This window comes from Pinus tabuliformis, chromosome 9 (assembly GCF_031772625.1).
Source record: "Pinus tabuliformis cultivar Carrire ecotype Pingquan chromosome 9, CPIR1, whole genome shotgun sequence".
NCBI lineage: Eukaryota > Viridiplantae > Streptophyta > Pinopsida > Pinales > Pinaceae > Pinus > Pinus tabuliformis.
In genome coordinates this window covers 1712578577-1712599615 of record NC_142307.1, presented here as the reverse complement: position 1 = coordinate 1712599615, position 21039 = coordinate 1712578577, and positions in this window count along the sequence as shown.

Sequence of the window (21039 nt, the reverse complement as noted above, 5' to 3'; positions counted from 1 at the left end):
TGGGAGTCAAAGGGAACAACCTGAGTGATAACAGTTGAAACAGAATACTCCATTCTATTGGGATGAGATAGCTCAGAAATATTTTGATGCACTAAAACACGCGTTGACCCATGCACAGTTATTGCATCCTCCCAACTACAACCAGGATTACTTCTTGTATCTCGCCGCCTCTCATTCCACCATTGGAATGGTCTTAGTTCAGGAAGATGAATTGGGTATTGAACATGTGATATATTACCTTAGTCGAACTTTAAATCCCACTGAGCTAAAATACTCACATGTGGAGAAATTGGCATTGGCAGTTGTTCAAGCTGTCCAACGTTTTCTTCACTACATTTTACTATGTAAAACTACAGTAATTTCTGATTGCAACCCTATGATCTACATTTTGACCAAGCAATTGCTAGAGGGCAAGTACTCTAAATGGATTGTTATCCTGCAGGAGTTCGACTTGGAATTTGAAAAATCTAAGTCTAAGAAATCTTTAGTTTTTGCGGAGTTAATGTGTGACATCCCGCGTGCTGACACGAAAACTGTGGTAGAAGAGGCCATTGCGGACGAATCCTTGTTTCTAATCAGCACTTTAGATCCATGGTATGGGGATATCATCGTTTATCTCCAGACCCAATCCTTTCGGCCAGAAATTTCAAGGTCAGAACGTCAGAAAATACGATTCCAGTCCCAACAATTCAGGATTATTGGAGATACTCTTTATCGCCGTGGGGCGGACTTTATATTTCGACGTTGTTTAACTCACAAGGAAGCTGAAAGGGTTCTAAATGACGGTCACTCTGGAGCCTGTGGCGGTCATATGTCTGGGTATGCCACGACCCAAAAGATATTACGCGCTGGCTACTTCTGGCCGTCTTTGTTTAAAGATTGTATTAACGCGGTCCGGAAATGCCACAACTGCCAAATTTTTGATCGAAAGATGCGCGCTCCACCTGCTCCTCTCCACCCTATAATTACCGTTGGTCCTTTTGCCAAATGGGGTATCGATTTTATTACATGTAACCCTCACTCGGCTGGGGGGCATGCGTATATCATCCTTGCGGTAGATTATTTTACCAAGTGGGCCGAGGCGATGCCTACATTTGAGGCAGACGGCAAAACAACTGCAATTTTCGTGTTCAATCATATAATTGCTAGGTTTTGTGTCCCACAAGCGATTATCACTGATCATGGGCGTCATTTTCGAAACGTTATGATGATCGAACTTACAGGCTAGCTTGGTTTGCGTCACGATAGTTCAACTCCTTATTATCCACAAGCTAATGGTCTGGTTGAATCCATCAACAAAGTTTTAGTCGTCATGATCCGACGAATCATTGGGATTCATCGGTCGAATTGGCATAATATGCTATTTTCAGCGCTTTGGGCGTATCGTACCTCAGTAAAAACATCAACAGGGTTCACTCCTTTCCAACTAGTTTATGGTCTGGAAGCTGTGTTACCCATTGAATGCGAAATCCCCTCATTGCAAATAGCCATCGAGTTACTTCCAGCCACTTCCGAAGAGGAAAAACGTTTGTTATACTTGGCTCAATTAGATGAGAATCGACGTGATGCTGCACTGGCGATCGAAACTCACCCAAAACGTATGAAAGCTCAGTATGATCGAAATGTGACCCCTCAAAATTTTTCGGAAGGAGATCTAGTCTTAGTTTACGATCAAGCTAATGATAAATTAGGTGCTGGAAATTTTTTTCGTATGTGGCATGGTCCCTATGTTGTCAAGCGAAAGCTAGCAAAAGGGGCCTATGAATTGGTAGACTTTGATGGGGACTCTTTAGGTAAACCCAGAAATGGTCTTTACCTGAAAAGGTATTATGCTTAAAGAATGGGTATGGAGAATTTTTAGTTAGGATAGTTTTTCTTTCTAGCTGGTGTGTTTTAGTTTAAAGAGTGTGCTTAGATTAGAGAGTGTTTTTCATCATCATTCCTGCTTATCTTGGTTTTACTCTTGGTATTGCAGATGTCGATGCCTCTCCAAACATACATTGGTTTCGCTGATGGTGCTTGTCGTAATACACGGAACATTTCTTCTGCAGCTTGGGTTATCTATTCGCCCTCTGACGAGTTGGTATCTATGCACGGAGTAAGCCTCGGTCAGACAACGAACAACATTGCCGAGTATAGTGCAGTGATTGAGTTATTATCTGAATCTATTTCATTTGGGATTCGAAGTTTGATAGTGAGGTTAGATTCTGAACTCGTTGTAGTACAGCTTAATAGAGTGCATGCCATTAGAAATCCAGTGTTATTGAGATTATTTTGGAGAGTGCGTCTCTTGGAACGTGAATTTGATTATATTGAATATCAACATATTCCAAGATCTTTAAATACATTAGCAGATGCAATTGCTTCTCGAATGTTAAGTAGACATTTTCAATAATCATACATGTAAATTTAAAACCATTGCATAACATGATTTACAAGATAAGCCGGTAATAGTGATATATATATAGGAGTGTGTCAAAAAATACATCGTCCTCGATCATAGGTTGAAAAACACCTTATGATTGGCAAAAATGATAAGTACAAAAAGCAAAAATGTCATATGTGCCCACAATAGGCGATCATCCTATCACTGGTGATGATCTCGATAAGAAACCACTGCGCGGGCCACCTTGCAAAGGAACCTCCTAAAAGGTCCTGGGACCCCAATCACATAGCGTTGAAGTCGACGAGGAATGTCATCTGTGCTGGTCTCCGGAATATCTCCTGTCAAGCGCTCTAGATGACTCTCCAACTCGGCCAAAACCTCTGTTGATTCGTCCTGTGAGGCTGGCGCGACTGCAACTGGTTGTTTCCTCTCGTAAGGCCGGAGAGTGGCTGGTCGCTATGGATCCACATCTGCATTTGAAACTTTTACTATCAGTTTTGGGACGATAGAAAAATAATAAAAAAATTAAAATAGGAAAATGTTGAAAATGATTTTACCTGAGTCATCCCATTGCTCTCCTGGTGGAACAGCTATGTCTGGGTCACCACAAAAATCTACCCCAGCGTAAGGGAAGTCCTGAATAGAAAAAACCTAGTTTTCAAACCATTGGAAATACTCAGGTTTGAATCGAACAACCTCTGTCCCCTCGTCCGGATGACGGGCCATAACTGCGACCCATCGCATCAGTTTGGGCTCTTGAAGAAGCCCAACTCCAACAGTAAGGTGCTGCGGGATCAACATGGGAACCCTCTCCGGACCAAAGCTCACAACCAAAGCCCCATAACCAGAGGTCTTCAATTGTCCGTTCTTGGCTTTGGTCAATTGGCCTTTTACATTGGCCAACACAACATCGCACCAGTTGAAGATGGTGCCTCGAAAGCAGTCAACTGCCATTCGCATCTGGGATCCGGTGGCAATATGTAATGCGGCACTCCCGCAAAGTCTGCTGACAGTAAACGTGATCACTATGAGTTCAGGAAGGGATATGGTTTCAATGTCTATCCCTTTGTCTCTAGCCTGGCTGTTGCAGAACTCTAGCCGGAGGCTATCGACAGACTGGCCACCTGGCCTAGTCCCGAATAGAGTCAAGTCTTCACCTCTCTTAGGCAAACCGGTCAAGAAATATATGTCTACCGGCTCGATTTCGAGCTGGTGGCCACCAATGAAGAAGCACTGGTCCTGTATGTTCCATCTGTCAACCAGTCACTGTAAGAAATCCGCCTGGGCCCTCATGCCAGGTATGGCCCAGAATTTGTACAAGTCGCATGCCTTCAATGCATCGATCGAAGGTTGGTGATTCAACGCGGCAATATCCACGTCCTCATGCTCTTGTTCACGCCAATCTAGCATGATGTACACTCTACATCCAATAAAAAGACAAATTAGAATGCTAGAAATTAATTTGTTTGGGTCAAATTTGAGAATTTTTGGGTTAAAAACCCTCGCTGCAGGGACTGCACCCTCTGTGTTAAAGACAGTGCGTGGGTCCGCACCTTGCCTACATGGAAGGTGTGGACCCCTGACTTTTTCCCATTGAGAAAAAGTTGGGGTCCGCGGGCTGCCAGTGTTACACCTGCGAGCCCCCGTGCGCGGGTTTTTAGCCTAAAAACCCTCCCAAAAAATGAAATAAAAGCCTAAAACAAAAAATGAAACGGTTAAAAATGAAGAGTAGGATGATGTGGATTAGCTGGAGAAGACGACGTTTGATTCCGACGGTTGGATTTTCCGCAATCTTCACGGGAAGTTTCTGGACAAAAGCACTATTTTCTCACCCAAATCTCAAACGGTAAAAATGAATTGACGAAAGCCCTTTTTATAAGTTTTTTGAGTAAATAAATTGCAAATTTGTTTATGTTTCACTTTGGGAAGGTAATTTTTGTAGCATTTTTATCCATTTCAAACAGGTATGAGTAATGTTTGCATTTTTGTTCAGGATAACGGATTATTCAGGCGAAATCTATCATTTTCGACGAAAAAATATTTAGAGTCACCTTTAAGCTCTTTTCTGACTCCTAAAACATGAAAAGATCGCCGAGTTTTTCTTTTTAAACTCGTTACAATGGAACTAAAAAGACAGTCCACTTACAACTCTTTTCTGACCGTAAAAACATGAAAAGATTGCCGGATTTTTGTCGTTTCAAATTCGATATTGGTTATAAAACAACGTGTCATTGATCGCTTTTTTACTTTTTCGGATTAGGGGCACTAATTACGAAAAGTACTCCTTGGTCGTAAAAATCAAGCGGTTCTCTCAAGTATTATTTTATAGTTTTTCGGGCTTGGAGACACAAATTTACGGAAAAGGTCAACCCTAGAGTCTTCTTAAGTTTTTTCAGACTCTCTAAAATTGAAAAACGCTGAGTTTCTCCTATACTAGACTCGTTAAAATTTCACAGTAAAGGACCTGTTCAATTACAAACAGGAACGAAGCACTCCTTAGGGTTCGAATTTAAACTAAGTTGGACTCATTCGAAGGATGAGCTTATAATCAAGCAAATGTTATCCTCCTCAAGCTTGTCAAAAATAAAGAGGTACTTGCCAGAAATGGTGGGGGAAAAGAGAGAAAAATGAGCCTGTTTGTCATACTTTGTAACCACTCTTGAACACGACACTTTTATTCACCTGGGTTGGGAAATCCTTTGCCTAACAGTTGATCAAACCACATTGAAAGTCTTCAGCCAGTTTTTGGGTATTAACTTTGGGTCAATTGTCACCAAGCCATTTGTTGTGCCGTTATGTGTTCAAGAGGTCACTGCCAATAAGCCATTCATCTGCAAAATATCTGTCATCCATCTTGACCATCCCTGAGTCAGTGCTTGTAACTAAATTTCTTCAACTTGATCTATGATTTCGTGTTGTAGGCTTGCCTGCGATGGATCGCTTTCTATCGACTTCAGCTCATTATCTAGAAAGATGATCTAGAAATCGTCAGTACCTTGAGATCTGCATGCCTCAATGGCAGGTTTCTCGCCTTTGATGATAGGTTGCATCATTGACCTTCGATCAAAGGATTCCGTGACATGTTCGACATCAACACATCTATTCACATCTCATGGATTGTACTGGGCACTTTGAGAGCCATTGACATCACTGGTGGTTTCTCTCACACTTGTTAACAGTTTACATCATTGACTGGTAATCAAGTGGTTTCTACCATGTTCGACATCAACACATTCATTCGCATGGATAGAATCATTCAAGAAGTAGAAATGAAGACCCTGGATCTAGTTTCTGCAATCCAGGCTGCGAGGAATTTTGTATTCATTATATGATGGACTATTCATAAACAGATGGCTGCGTCCATACTGTGTCCACATGAGTCTATACTTGTGATGTATTACAAGATCATTCCTGTATCAGAGCAGTAGTTAGTTTTCTAAGTCAATTTTGATCTGAGTATGGGAATGCCTACCTCAGCGATGATATGATCTCATATATATATATCTTGCATTGAATGTTTTTACAGGTTCCGACTGGGCTCTCCACAAGATGATCCTCGAAATGATAAAGTACTTCACTCTTCCTAAATGATAAATGAAATCCTCATCTACTACAGACTTCGCACTTTAGGGGGCAATCTGTTACACAAAAATATCGTCACCATGATTATTTGCAGTCAGTATGGGTCTATCATCACTTGTACTGTCCTCCTAAGCAAGTCTCAGACCTCAGCTCTTCAAGTCAAGCTTTGAAAATGAGAGAAAGACATTGAAAATCAACAAAGCTCTGGTTTCGCACTTTCTCTCACTGTTGCCTGCGGTCCCGCACCTCCTGTTTACAAAAACTGCGGACCTGCCCGCTCTGTCCCTAAAGGAGTGGGTGCGGACCCCTGTGAAAGTCAAAAAGGCGCAAGTTTATTCTAAAAAACTCACTTTGGGTTAATTCTAGATGATTCTAGAAGGAATTTTGACGTGGATTGGTCGCTCTTAGGTGGTTCATGCATCCCAAAAGAGAAGGAGCTAATCCCTTGATGAGAGGAGCTATCCCTTTGAAGGAGGGCTTTATCCCTTTGAAGGAGGACTTAGTAACTTCCCTCCATTGCACTATAAATTAAGGCATTGGGCTGGTTGCTAGGGAGGTTAGAAGCTGAACATTTTTGAGGGTAAATGCTGGTGGAATTGAGACTTCCTAGTTAAGCTTGAGAGGAGAGATCACATACCTTTTTGGCTTCATTGGGAAGAGAGTGAAACTTGTCAAAGTAGAGGAGACTTCTTGTTGGACCCTGGGAGGAGCTTGTACAACGTCAAGGCACAGGTTGTAAAGTTCTTCTTTGATTTGAATTAATACAATCAGATTCATTTTTCTCAACAAATTGTCTTATGTCATTTGTTTCATGAATTCCTTGATCTTCATGTTAAATATGTTTTATGATATTGGCTTTTCAAGTGCTATTTAATTTGTTTGCTTGTTTGTGTTTGCAGATTCGCAACAAGGGAGCTCATTTGGATCGAAGGAGCGAGGCTTCCACAAACTTGCATTGGACCCAAGGTAGGCCTAAAACACTTGTTTGCCTTTGTTTATAAATGCATATTTAGAGAAAGATAGTTTGTGATTGGTTTTCTTGTCACTAGGTCTCATTAGATTCTAGGAAGGTCTATCTTGTCCGCAAGATCGACTCATTCCGTGTGACACGTACTTTCCAAGTACGCATCGTATGCATACATCATAGTCCTCCGTACTGAGAACTGGAACTCTTGTTATAATTTCTTTGAGCATTTTGAGTGCTCCATGGTGTAAATGTCCTATCCTCCTATGCTACAATTCGTTCAACTCCTTTCCACTGCTACTCTCATTGCTTATTAGTGCCATTGGAGAATTGAGTTGCAACCTGTATAGCATGTTGCTTCAAGCTCCAATTTGTTTCACCTTCTTCCAACTTGAGTTTTTGACATACACTTTCTTCCCTACGAAGTGTACATCATACACCTTGTCCTGCAACTGGGACACTGAAATTAGGTTCATACCCAATCCAGGAACATGCAATACATTAGTAGCGTTGGTGCTGGCTCTTGACTCCCTCTGAAACTCTATGGTACCTCTCCCTACAGGAGTACATTTAGTTTTGTTACCCATAGTGATTTGGAAGTCCATTTGCTCTTCTTGTTAGCTAGAGAAATATTCTCTAACTATGGTCATATAAGCTGAAGCTCCACTATCTATACACCAGACAACAGGTGAAGATGATCCTGATAGGAAAGAAAATTCATCCTCCAACCTAGAAGATAAATTTGAATCATCCTAACTGTTAATTTTGTACATAATTTACTCTGTTATTTCTCTTTCCTCTCGACGCTGAATTTGCAAAGAAAACTGTTAAAAAATTACTACGTTTGGCTAGAAATATGCTCTACAAAAAAATATTGGGCTACTCCCTTTGCCTTTGGACTTTCTTGATATGGAGAAATCAAGTTTTTTTGTCGCTCTCTCAAAAATGCTGATTTTCCTCAAGAATTACGGCTTCCTAGCCAAGAGACTACGCTGCCCTCTGGGGATTCGAATTGCTGCTCATGTTGAGCAAGGAACCTCTTCCTTTCTCTGCTACTAATCTCTCTGGCTGATCATATCTGCTTTGATACCATGTGAAAATTTCATCTATTGCAATAACTGAAAAATATTGTTCTAACTGTCAAATAAATTATGCACTTTATTTGCTACGGAAAAAATCAAATAAGTTTACTACTGCAATTTTCACAATAAATTACTGCAGAAAATAAAATGCTGGAAATAGATAAATTCTAGCACACACATAGAAAATATTAACACAGTTATTTTTGGACAATTGTCCCCAGAAAAACCCAATGTGGGAAAACCGGTGCAACAGATGAGGGTTTTCTTATTAATTTTCAGCAGCAAATCTGAGTACAAGAATTTTGGCAATCTAGACAGAAAAATACTGAGAGAATTTTTATAAGAAATTTCTCACTCTCCACAGCAACTTCCTGACCAAGAGATGGACCCTCTGCCCATATGCTGGTGCCTCTACGTCACTCTGCACAGTTCTCTTGTGGAATATGCTCTCTCTCACGCCGCCTCTTCCTGAATTCGGAAATCTACCTTCCGGATTCCTGCTGCTACCGTCTCTCTCACCTGCTACTCGCCCTCTGGCTCTATCTCCTCTGTTGAATCACAACCACTGAGAAAATTGATCTGCCTAGGCAACTGAGTAACTGCACTGGTGTGTTCTCCATCTACCCATTGACTTCTTCTTATAATCTTCTATTGGAGTACCAATGGCCAATATTAAAACATAATTGATGGCCCATATTATTTCCTTGTCGATCCGTGTGAGTTTATAGAACATTCACACCATGACTTAATTAATTCTGATTAATTAATCACATTTCCTAAGTTTAGACTTACGAAAAATTAAAAACTGATTAATAAATCTAATTAAAGAGTTCAGGCTTCTGTGATCCATATCAAGTTTGTGAGAGATTTTTCGGCGAAAATGGTATTCCATGTGATTTTCGCCGAAAAATCTCTCACAAATCTAATTAAGTTGTCTCTAGGTGGAATTTCTGGAAACAATTTCTAAGTTTTGGGGATCTCATGTATTCTAGCCTCTCCACAAAATTTCGTGGCTAGAACACATCCGATGCTACAAACACCAACATTATATCTCTCTCTCTCTCTCTCTCTCTCTCTATATATATATATATATATATATATATCTCTCTCTCTCTCTCTCTCTCTCTCTCTCTTTTTGCAAAGATAAGGAGATAATGATTGAGTGCCAAGTGTTAATGGTTGGTAGGCCACTAGTCCATTGTCATGTAATCCATGGGTCCCACCCGTTGACAGGGATGTCATGTGGCACATTGTTGGCCCCTCCCTTTTGCCTTTCTTGTCCAATTTCAAATTGCAATAAGTTTGTCATACTAACTCGGATTTGAGTGCAGTCTATGCCACTAGAATTGTAATGATGAGCACTACAACTTGTACTTGGTTTCACTGAGATTTGAAAACTTTGATTTTTTGAGCCTTTCCAGAGCCACTTGGATCATCAGGGAAGGTTTCAAAGTAACATTTTTAGCCTAAAGAGCATTGGTCAAAGCTTTATGCCAGTTCCTTTGTTCAAAGAAATTGGTATTCTTGATTATACAAATAATATTCTTATTTGTGGATTCATCCAAATCACTTTCCCACGGATAATAATTAGATGCATGCTTCAATACAATTCCATTTTCTAATGCGAAATGATAAAGTTTTAATGACGAAAAATATGTCGTATTATCAAAGACAAGTGCGTAGGAACACAAAACCTGGTCATAATGTTCTGTTGCAAGAAGTGGATGAATTCCTGGTCATTTACTTGTCTTAGATGAACTGCTTCTGACCACCAAGTGAAGTATTCTGTCGTTGTTAAGATATATCGGTGTTGCTTTGAAAAATGAGGAAAAAATAATGGTTCTTCAACTGCTACTAGTAGTAGTGGGGTGGATTACTTCTAATCATGATCGACACATCTCTGACATGCTTGGCACTTGCGGACATAAGTGTGAGCATCCTTAAATATAGTGGGCCAATAATAACCTGCCCTCATAACCTTATGCATTGTATTATCACCCGCATAGTGGCCACTTGCCTGCCCACCATGTAAATATTCCAAGGCCTTCTTTGTATGTTGCAGCTCAATGCACCTCAGTAGGACACCATTATGGTCTTTCGAAAACGGACTCCATGAACCAATTGCTAAGATAGAGCTTTTAAATAGATTTCCCTTTTTTGTTTTTTTTGATAAGTGTGAGGGTAAAGTTTCATTCTCCAAAAATTAACGTAGATATGCATACCAAGGCATTGTAGACGTGGATTGAGGAACATATTCAATATTGTACATTTTGATCTCTTGCTCCCATATTGAAAGATCTTGTTCAAAAGAATCTCTTTCTTCGGTGGCTAGCTTACATAGGCCATGACCCTTTATGGTATAAACTTGTTTGAACTCTATATCATACTCTTGAATACAGGTCATCCAATTAGCCCTCTTCTCACCCAACTCTTGTTGCAAAAACAATGTTTTTATTGCTGGATGAGGTACAAATAAAATTGTATGAGCTTTCGATATGTAGGGCATGAAATACTTAACTGCGTTGTGTACTCTATATGCTTGTTTATCGATGGTATGATAATTTAATTCCGGCCCTTGTATATTAGTTCTCATAAAAGAGATAGGTCGCTCATTTCCTTCACTGTCTTTTTTAGTCAGCACGACTGCAATTGACGAATTCGAAGCAAACCTATAGAGTAGAAAATATTTGCCAAAATCTGGATAGAAGTGTGCGGGTGCATCGGTAATAGCTTTCTTAATTTGAGCAAAAGCGTTCTTTTCCTGTTTATCCCATCTATACACACATTTCTCTTCTTATATGGGTTTGAATATCTCAACATAATCAAAGATGAATTTTCTCAGGAACTTAATTTTTCCTAAGAAACACTGCATGGTTTTCTTATTCATCGAGAACACGATCTGCGTGATAGCTTTGACCCTCTCGGGATCAATCTTAATTCCACTCTTTGCTATGATGTGCCCTGGTAGGCACACCAAAGAAACTCTTCTTGGGATTAATCCCATACTTACGACACCGCCCAAAAATATGTTTTAGATGTCGCACATGATATGATATTTTCTTGGAGAACACAATAACATCATGCAAACAAACAAAAATGGAATGACATATCAGACCATGAAAGGTGATGTCCTTTCTGTTTGGAAAGTTGCACCTACATTTATAAGTCCAAATGGCATATTATTAAAAGCAAATATCCCTGATTTGGTTCGGAAGGTAGTTTTTAGTCGGTCGGGTTTTGCTACTAGCACTTGATTATAACTTGAGAAACCATCTAGTAGCGAAAACATTTTAGACCCAAATATTGTCTAGAGTATCTGCTCCATGGATAACTCTAGATAGTTATCTTTATCAGTAGCCCGATTAAGGTTGTGAAAATCTACACATAATCTTATCTCTTTGAACTTCTTTAGGAATGGGACTAGATTGGAAACCCACGTGGAATGTCTGACTTTAAATATGATCTGAGTATCCAACAACTTTCTCAACTTCTTATGTATAAGAGGTTCCAGTGTTGGATGAACCTTTAGTAGTTTCTACTGGAACAGTTTCACCCCTTCTTTTATAGGGATGATGCGTTGGATAATACAAGTGTCATAGGTATTTAAATCATCGTATGTCCATGTGAAGACATCACAATACCTTTTGAATAAAAATATAAACGCATGTCGTTCTTGTGGAGAAAAACAAGTATCGAGGTTCACATACTTCGGATCTTCGGGAGTTCCCAAATTGACTTGTTCATATGCTAACTTTGAACTCTGAGTCTTAGTATTGGTTGGCCCTCTAAATCGGTTCTGCAGGTCATATAATTCTCCAAGGACACCAAGCCTTTATGCATAGTGTTTCCTTTCGTTGTGTTAGATGCCTCTTACAGAGCCAGTGCTCATGCTCATCCTCCTCTATGGAAACATCTTTAAATATGTCAACATTAGCCATAAAGTGCAATATCTTTTGGTCATCATTAAAAATGCGTAAGTTAGTAACATTGTCTTGCATAAATGGTTTATATATAGTTTCAACAGAAAAACCATCTTTCAATGGCAACATCCTAGAGACTGCATTTGCTAATGAATCTGTTGCAACATTTCTGACTCTAGTAACAAAAACATTTGAAAGTTTTGAAATGATTGATCAAACACAATACCTCCTACTGGTAGTTTTTAAGATATGGTGAAATACATTGTATAGTATCTTGTACTAGACGAGTGACCACCTTTGAGTCACCAATTACCTTTAGAATCTATACCTTCAAGTCAATAGCTTTCTTTAATCTTAGTACGGGCACTTCATATTCAACAGTATTAATTGTGCACTCAAACTCCAGATGACATGAAATGATATTATGTGGGACTGTAAGAACACAACCTGCTCTGGAACCGTTTCGTGTCTTTGAACCATAAAATATAAAGTGCAAATATTATGATCTACTAAGCTACTTCCTATACGAATATTACTACTATTATTACTGTTATGTACATCTGTATTACATGTTTAATTTGCACCAGCTGGAGATCAAGGAAGGAGTTCCAGATGTGTATCTGGTGGAACGGGTGATGGTAGTGCCTGATAGCATCCAAAGTTGGTTTAAAGAAATCATTTCCAAAAATCAAATTAACAAAAGTAAGTGGCTTGTTGTGGCCCTCAAGTGGTGTCACAATGTGTTTCATGTACGACTCAATGTTCACTCGAATTTGATTATTCCTGCCCTTATATGGAAGCCACAAATGTGACCAGTATGTTGCAAAATATCCCTGTAATTTGCTAGATTAGTATCTGCTAAGTAATACACCATAGGCTTCTAGTATGTCCACAATTACAATATTTATACATTGGTGAACTCAATCATATTTTGATAATTTGATAAGCACATTCTTAAGCTCACCAATAGCCTGGACAAGAGACCTATCTAGCTGAACAATTTGTGCATCGATTTTCTCCCATTTTGCATTTATTTTCTTTGCTACAGATAACAACATGACATTCACAGATGCACCAGAGTCTACTAAACAATTATGGACATTATAATTAAAAATTTCAAACATTAATAAAAAACTGTAGGCAAATAATGTTAACTTCTATTGTTAAAGCATTTACTACTAATTGAAGAGCAATAGTAGGGTTGCCTGACACCTCTTGAGGGGAGGAATCTTTATCACCTGTTGAAGGTTGTGAAAATGTATAGACAATAAGTTCTCGTTGCAATCTTCGCGAGCTCATAGATGAAAATGTTGGCTAGTGTTTTCTTCATATCTTCCACAATGTTATAATCAATTGTTTCACCAATAGCAGGAAATGTAGAAGTGTCTAAAGGGGTGGCTTTATTCGACACCTCCGTAGTGTTGGACTTAACCTTGTTAATCGAGGAAGTGTTCTTGGACTTAGATGCCTCTCTAGGATTAATCTGCGCATTCTGAGCAGGATCGACCGGTGGTGAGATTATTCTTAGAAACTGCTCTTTTAACTTATGTCTAGTCAATTCCTGTTTAGACATAAGCCCGTTACTCCTTAGACTGTGTCGACCATTTTTGTTATGAGGAGGGGGCTCATTCTGTGGTGGTTCTTCAACATTCTTCTTATGAACATTGTAGATACAATGATATGCATTTACTACATGTCCAACACTTTTGATTTTCTTAGACGTTGTAGGTTCTTCTATTTCCTCTGCCTGTTATGTATGCTCATCTACTAATAAAGTATCTAAAATGTGTGCAACCAAAGCATTCATGTTGTGATTCCACTAAGGGCATGTTTTTCCTGAATGTTATTCCTGATGGAAAAAACAATAATTATGCATGCCAATGCTTTCTATGTTCATCACAACATTCAAACTTTGTGCACACTTGGCAAATTGATTGTTATTGTTACAACTATTCATTCGAAAAGGGAAGGACTTTGGAGGCTTGCTGATGGTGGATGTCTCACTTGAATTTTTCTTTAGTTTTGAAATTTTATTGGAGAGCATATTCACCATTGTGGTCAAGCTTTCGATATCTACTGATTCCTTCTCTAGCAGCTTTATTGGTGAGCCTTACTAGAAGAAGGTTGTGAATTCCTACTAGTCCCTTTGGAGTCTTTTGATTCCGCATCGTTCGTAATGAATCCAATCATGCGCAAGTCCTTCTCAAGAATGATCGCTTTAACAAATTTTAGTGCCAATGTTGCCTTTGCAAATCTCTTTACGAACTGGGAAATACTAGTGGGAAAGGCAGTTGTGTAGTATGTTAGCACTCAGGTTGTCCCTAAAGCTCCTTAAAGGGATACGGCCGAGGTAACCACAAACCAATCTTTGGACTGCAGGTTCTAGCCCACCTGCAATCAGAGAGGGCTCTCTCTTTAGGATTTAGCTTTGTTTTGTGAGTTTTTAGGCTAGTTATGATATACAGAGTTTTGTTTTGAATTTTGGTTTGGTTGGGTGATGTCTTCTAACAGAGGTGGTGTAGTATTCAGAAAGTTTTAGTCCATTGGGCATTGGAGTTAGTGATTTTGTGCTGCTGAAAGCGCTTGCTGAAAATAGTGATACTACAGAGCCAGGCAGGCATCCATGAACAAATTTTTAAATTTGAAAGGTGATGGAATGAAACCAAGCAGTGGAAGGCAGTTAAGGATTTTCCATTATGCTGACAGAGGGGAAAAGTGGGAACAATACCCAGGAGCAATTAAGAATTCCTAGATAGTATTCACCATAGAAGAATCAGTGTAAACATGAGCAATTAAGAGTTTCACATTCATAACTAATCCTGAAGAAAACATAATTAGTGACAGAGATTGAGCTTAGGGTGTACTTAAACAAAACCTGAGCTATTCCTTTTCTCTATTGCTAAGACCATGAAACATATACCATATGCGAATTCTGTAAGCGAAGAAAATAAAAACACGGTTTAGGGAAACTTATTGTAGCATGAAATGACACAGGAATTCTGTAGCAGCAAGCAATCTCATCAAATTTGATCCAGACAAGCAGAAATCAGGAACTCCAACAGCTCTTTGCATTAAAGTCTGAAAATTTACAACGCAGCTCTTCAGAGAGAATCATCAACCAACCCCAAATACATTCTATGGGGCGGTATATATACAAAAACAAGATACAAAATATCTAGATGATGAGTTATTGACTCATAAATTCTTTCACCAACTCCTAAGGAGCGGCTGATGAAGAAGTAAATGCTGTAGTAAAGATAAATATAATAACTGTTCTTTCTGTCAGAGAAATTTGACTTCTGAGCCCAATTGAGTCGGTTGGGGCTGCGCTTCCAAAAATTCACGCTTTTTGGGCTTGTTGTCCCAGCCCTTTGCTTTGTCATTGATCTGACCTGCTCTACCTGTTGTTTCTCTGCTTTATCCGGTGCTTGGGATTCAAACTTGCTGACCTGTAGCTGACATGAAATTTGAAAATTGAAAAAAGGAGCGAAAGGACTGATATCACCTGGGCAAAATGGCCAGCATTGCCTGCCACCAATCCTCAGGAGGAAGCTGATGCCTTTGTATCTTGACGAGTGTCTCATCAGCCTCTGTATACTTGTAATAGTTGGGTGGCATCTCAAACAGATGGTTAACTTCATGTTCCATGTAAAATAAGTTTTCCAGCTTGTCATAGAGAGTCTGTCCTGAAGGAGGTCCTGCTTGTGCTGTAGAACTTGATGAAGCAGTAAGCTGATTTGTGACATAATTATTGAGCCTAGTTGCATATTGGTCACGTGTCAATAACCTTCCAGCGCTGGTCAATAGGCTGGGCAATCCTTTAGTCTGTAGTGCTGCAAGCTTTATTTCAAAATTGTCTACATCCTTTTGGATTTCCCGACACCTTGCTTCTAGAGTTTGCACAAAGCTTCTTAATGTGAGCGCCTTCTTTGCTGTCAATATGGCATCTGTTCTGTTCATGATCTGCAGTGCTGCCAGCTCTTCCTTAGTCTGATGATTTAAAAAGTTGATCATTTTGTTGGCCTGCTCAGGCATGTTTCCCAATGCTGCTTTGGCTCTCTGAATTTCAAACTGAGCTAGGCCAATTAGTTCTACCTGTTCATACATAGCCTGAATTGACCTCCATTGGCTAGTGATTGACTGATTAATCTTGGCCCACAGAATCTTCTTTATTTCAGCCAGGGTTTTGTCCAAAGACAACTCTTTCTCCAAGGCTTTAATTTTGTCATTCAAGGCCTTAATTTCCCTTGTTTTTTCAGCTACTGTCATTTTGGACTTATCATATTTTCCTTCTAGGTTGGCCAACTTTTCTTTGGCCTCTTTTAACTCTGTTTCTTGAAGCTCTAGTTCCTTGATAGCTTTTATCATTTCATCCATGCTCATGCTTGATTCAGGTGCTGTGGTTGTTGCTGCTGTAGCATCTGTAGTTGTTGGGATGACTGCTGGCTGTGTAGGAGGAACATGGAAATTAGGTGGAACTGCTAGAGACGGCTGGGAGGTCGACTCCCCCTGCTTGCTTTGGGCTGCTCTTTCTAATTCTTCCTCCATCTGTATAATTCTTTGGTTCATTTGCATAAGAAAATCCAATGTATCCTCAGCTTCTTTCTGTTGTACTAGCTCTGCAGTTTGAGGGTGTTCAGTAGGAAGCAACCTCAATCATTTTTTTAATGCAGCAATATCATCATCCTTCTTTTTCATAAGTGCCCTCACACCTTTAGGATCCTTAGGATCATGTCCTAAGTCAACAATAATGTCCTCCAATGTTTTTATTCTGTTATCTTTAGCTGCGGAGGACATTCTTTCCAAATCTAACTGAGTGTTAGTGTTCTTCAATGATTCCTTCAATTCATGGGCCAATGTGGCCTTGTCTGCCAGTGTGGCATAGACCATTTCCCCTGTCTGCTTGTGTAACTCTATTTGATCCATGGGGTGAATGTCCTTGGCCGGGATCTCTAATCTTGTCTTGACATAGTCTGCAGCTGACTGTGGCTGCTGAACCTTGGGCTTGAAGTGGGTGAGAATCATCCTTTCTTCTTTAATATCATATGCTGCCATCAATCTTTCCTGCTTGGCAGGTGTTGCCTTTAGGAATTGGTCATACAATTGCACTCTTAGTAGCTCATTTTGAGCTTTGATCTCTTTAAAAGTGGCTTTGATGCTAGCTGGTCTCTTGCTTTGTTGTGTGGAGGAAGACACCTCCATGGCATGCTGTTTGTCTTGCTCTTGCTAAAAAGAGCTTGTAGTTGTATGCTGGATCGCTTCCCTTCTTGGGATTTCTATGACTTCTTCACTGACTTCCTCCTCAAATGGAGGATCAACTCTTTGCTTTTTAGATTCAGGCTGCTGCGTAGATCCACTAGCAAGTGTGGAGTCTTCTCGGTCTCGTTTTCTGCCTCTTTCCTCATGGGCAGGAGTTTGTAAAACTGGCCTTTGGGGTGCCTCTGTTTGCTGTGGAGGAGCCTGTTCTTGGGAGTGTTCCATTGAAGTGGCAGGCTGTTCTGTGATCACCTGTTCTGTATCCATTGGCTCTTTTCCTTTAGCTGTACCTGTTGCTGATGTAGATGCTCCTTGGGCAGCTTGTGAAGCTGCAGCTGTAGATGTACCCTCCTCAACTTGGTATGGCAGCTTGAAAGTTACCTGGTCAGCAGAATCCAAGTCAAGAGTTTTTTCAAGATCTTTAGTATTGTGCTCCATAATTTCCTCCTGAGTGAATTCTTCAACTAATGTGCCTTGTGCCCACGCATCTTGATTAGCATATTTTTCAATGTGTGGGATTTTGCAGTGTTCATAGGGTGTCAATCTATATTTGACTCTTCTGGCACTAATAAAGCCAAGTGGGTCATAAGGGACCCACCAAAAACTTCTTTTCAACTTAAGTTGATCCTTCAGTATTAGGTCAGCATCTTGCCAACCTTCCTTCTTGTTCATGATAAAGGGGCCTAGGTGGTCTTTAAATTTCAGGCGAGCCTTCTTCTTGGTGCTGTGAAAATGAGTCAGATCTGAATTGATAAGCTGCCTGTAGTATTCCAAGGCAAACAGCCTCATTGGTACATATCTTGGGAGCCTATAAGGACAAAGCTCACAGCCATAGATTCTGATGACAGTGTGATCCTGGTATAGGTACCAATCACCTAATTTGTAGCTCTTAGATAGCTGCAATATCTTCTGCATCTCATAAGCTATTCTGGGAGGAGGGGCTTTCATTAAGAGGCAGGAGACTGGATAAACAAACTGGTCAATGAACTCACAGTAAGAGTAAGGAGAATGCTGGACTTGATGGAATACTGATGACCAGAAGACAACAGATCTTCTTTCTCCCTTTGAATCCAATTTCTTGATGGGACACTGGAAGCTTTCAGACTGATAATACATGAACAAATGATAGATGTATGAGGAATATTTGAAGACTCCCTCCCTATCTAGCTTTATGAGCTGGTCATGAATCTTGTTTGCTATGAACTTGGCATAATTATACTTGATAGCAGGAGGTTGTCCTTGGCTGAATGAAGACAACAGAACCAACACTGTCTCATCCACATGTTCACTTGTTTTGAAGCCTAACACATAGGATATCATGTCTACAAGTAGCTTGCCCACCTCATTGAAATGGACATATAGGAATGGAGGTGGCTCCTTAGGTTGGCAATCTGCCCTCATAAATGTCTTAGCAATTCTTTCAATCTTGGGGCCGGGGAGCCAGGAGGCTTCTTCCAGCAAGTGCTTCATGGAGAAGGGAAATAGTAGCTGAGTCTGTTTGAAATTTAACATCTTGTTGATGGAGTCAGGAGTGATATAAAAAAGTATGCTCCCAGATGGAGACTTGACAGCTCTCTGATTTGGCTCATAGTTTTCAGCACACAGGTGAATAATCTCAGGAAAAATATTGACAGAGGGGAGGAAATAATGTGGCAAATTGGACTCCCATATGCCATACATGTCAGAGTTGTTTATAAAGCTGTTTCTTAGCTGGAAGTAGGTATGCAAATGATTCCTGTCCCCAACTAGGTCTTGAATAAGATAATCTGTGTCAGCCAAGGCCATTGACTCAAGCTCTTTGCTTGGTGGATTCATGGGAGTGATGTTTAGAGCTGATGGAGTGGCCATTACGCAACTTTTCAATGTTTGAGCTTGGAAGGAAGATCAAGGCAACAACTGGCTAAACAAACTTGTTTGTGAGGACTAGCAGAGGAACCTGGGACTGAATTCAAATGTAACAATAGCTTTGACTGTTTGGCACTATGATGAAAGAGGCAATCTTTGCAGAGTTTTTAGGCCAACTTCCCTTCTCCTTAGCGAATTCTCTGGATTTAGGGACTGTGGGGAAAAATGCAGAGGGGAAAGGGATAATTGCAGCTTAAAGGACTGACATTTCCAATGGGATGAGGCGGAATTGGGCAATGCCGGGCTGTTACAAGATTTTGTCTGGAGGCCGAGCTTTAAAAGGAGTTTTTGACGGTGAAATTGTAAACGGGCGCGGGTTTACAGGGTTTCTTTTGAGGTGAAGGCTTATCAGTGGATTTTGGGGAAGTGTTAGGTGCAGTAGAGTTGCTAATTGAGGAATTTTGCAGGTTTGCAGCATGTAAAACGGAGAAAAAGGGAAAAACAGGGGCGAAGAGGGGAAATTCGGCAAATACCTGGTTAAAACGGCGCCGAGGGTGGACGAGCTGGTACAATGGCAAGCTATGGAGTCGAATTGCAGACTGCAACGGCTTGGTTGGTCGAATCCGAGCTTTGGGAGTGAAAACAGTAAAAACAACGAACCAGAGCTTTACAAATTGACCAATGAAAATGACCCAAAATGGTCGTTTGCGCGCTTTTTATACAAAAAATGACATTTTGGCACTTTGACGTCAGCATGACATCATCGGCGGGTCCGGGTACGGATGGGTGACGTGGTAGCTGACGGGGCAGTGACGTGGCAATGGCACGGTGGCGGGGGGGCGGACACATAGCGAGGAGGTGGCAGCAACGTGGCAGAGCATCGGCGGTGACGTCATGGGAAGACGTGGCGCCGACGTCACATAGGGGAAGCGGTTTACGGTTTCGTATCGCACCGCTTTTGCGCAGAAGCGGTTTCGGCGGAGGGGGCCCCGACACAGCTGGGAGGGCGACACGTGGTGGGAGTATGGCAGGAAAACCGCCCATCTCCCGGACGTTAACCCTCGGCATATCGGGACAGGAAAAGACCCGCCCACCGTAGATCTTGGATGGGCCAGATCTAACGGCCGACGGGACGGATAAGGCGGCGGATGGTTAGGGACGGGGCCCGCGCACATTTTATTATGTGTTTTTATACGGCGGGGGAGAAACTTTAATAATGTGGGTTTTTATGGGTTTTATACAGCATGGGTATGATTTGAACCGATCTATCACGAAATATGAACGCGGAGTGACATAGAAAATGGTTCATGAGGGGGGGGGGGAACAAATGGCTATCAATTCAACCAGAGGTTAACTGATTCCAAGGGGCAAACGCGGAAGGGTTAAATATAAGTCCCAAATGGACTTAATATTTCCCCAAACTTTTGGAATATATGGCTATAGTGCCAAGGGGTGGGGATATTATTATTTTTGGGTTTTATATAGTTTTAGTAGCAATAGGGATGGGAAAGTAGTTAGGGAGCTATATAGTAGAGTTAGGAGTTAATATGAGTTTATGAGGTGAAAGTAGAGCAGAAGGCTAAGTTTCAAAAGTAAAACTTAGACATAGGGGTAAATGAGAGTGGGGGACTGATTTTACACAAGAAATGTGGCTTCTTTTCTTTGAGGAAAGCCAACATTTAACTTGATGTTTCACAAAAATGAAGTAAAACTAGGACTTGTTGGGCAGATCCCAAGGTCCTTTAGGGGGATGTTAGTAAGAGACTTTTAGGGGGAGTGAAGGGGAATTAGACATGCTTCCAAACTTTGCCATCATAACACAGCATTGGTACTTCTGCCACTGATGAGATGAGCTTTCTTTGTCAAGGCCAAAACTGAAGATGATCTTGCTTCTGCAACCCCAGGCTACCTACCCAGCTTAATACACCTAGCATTTTTTGTTACTTCAGGAAGGGTGCACTTAGACTTGCAAACCCTGATTGCCCTCCTATCTAAAACTACCCT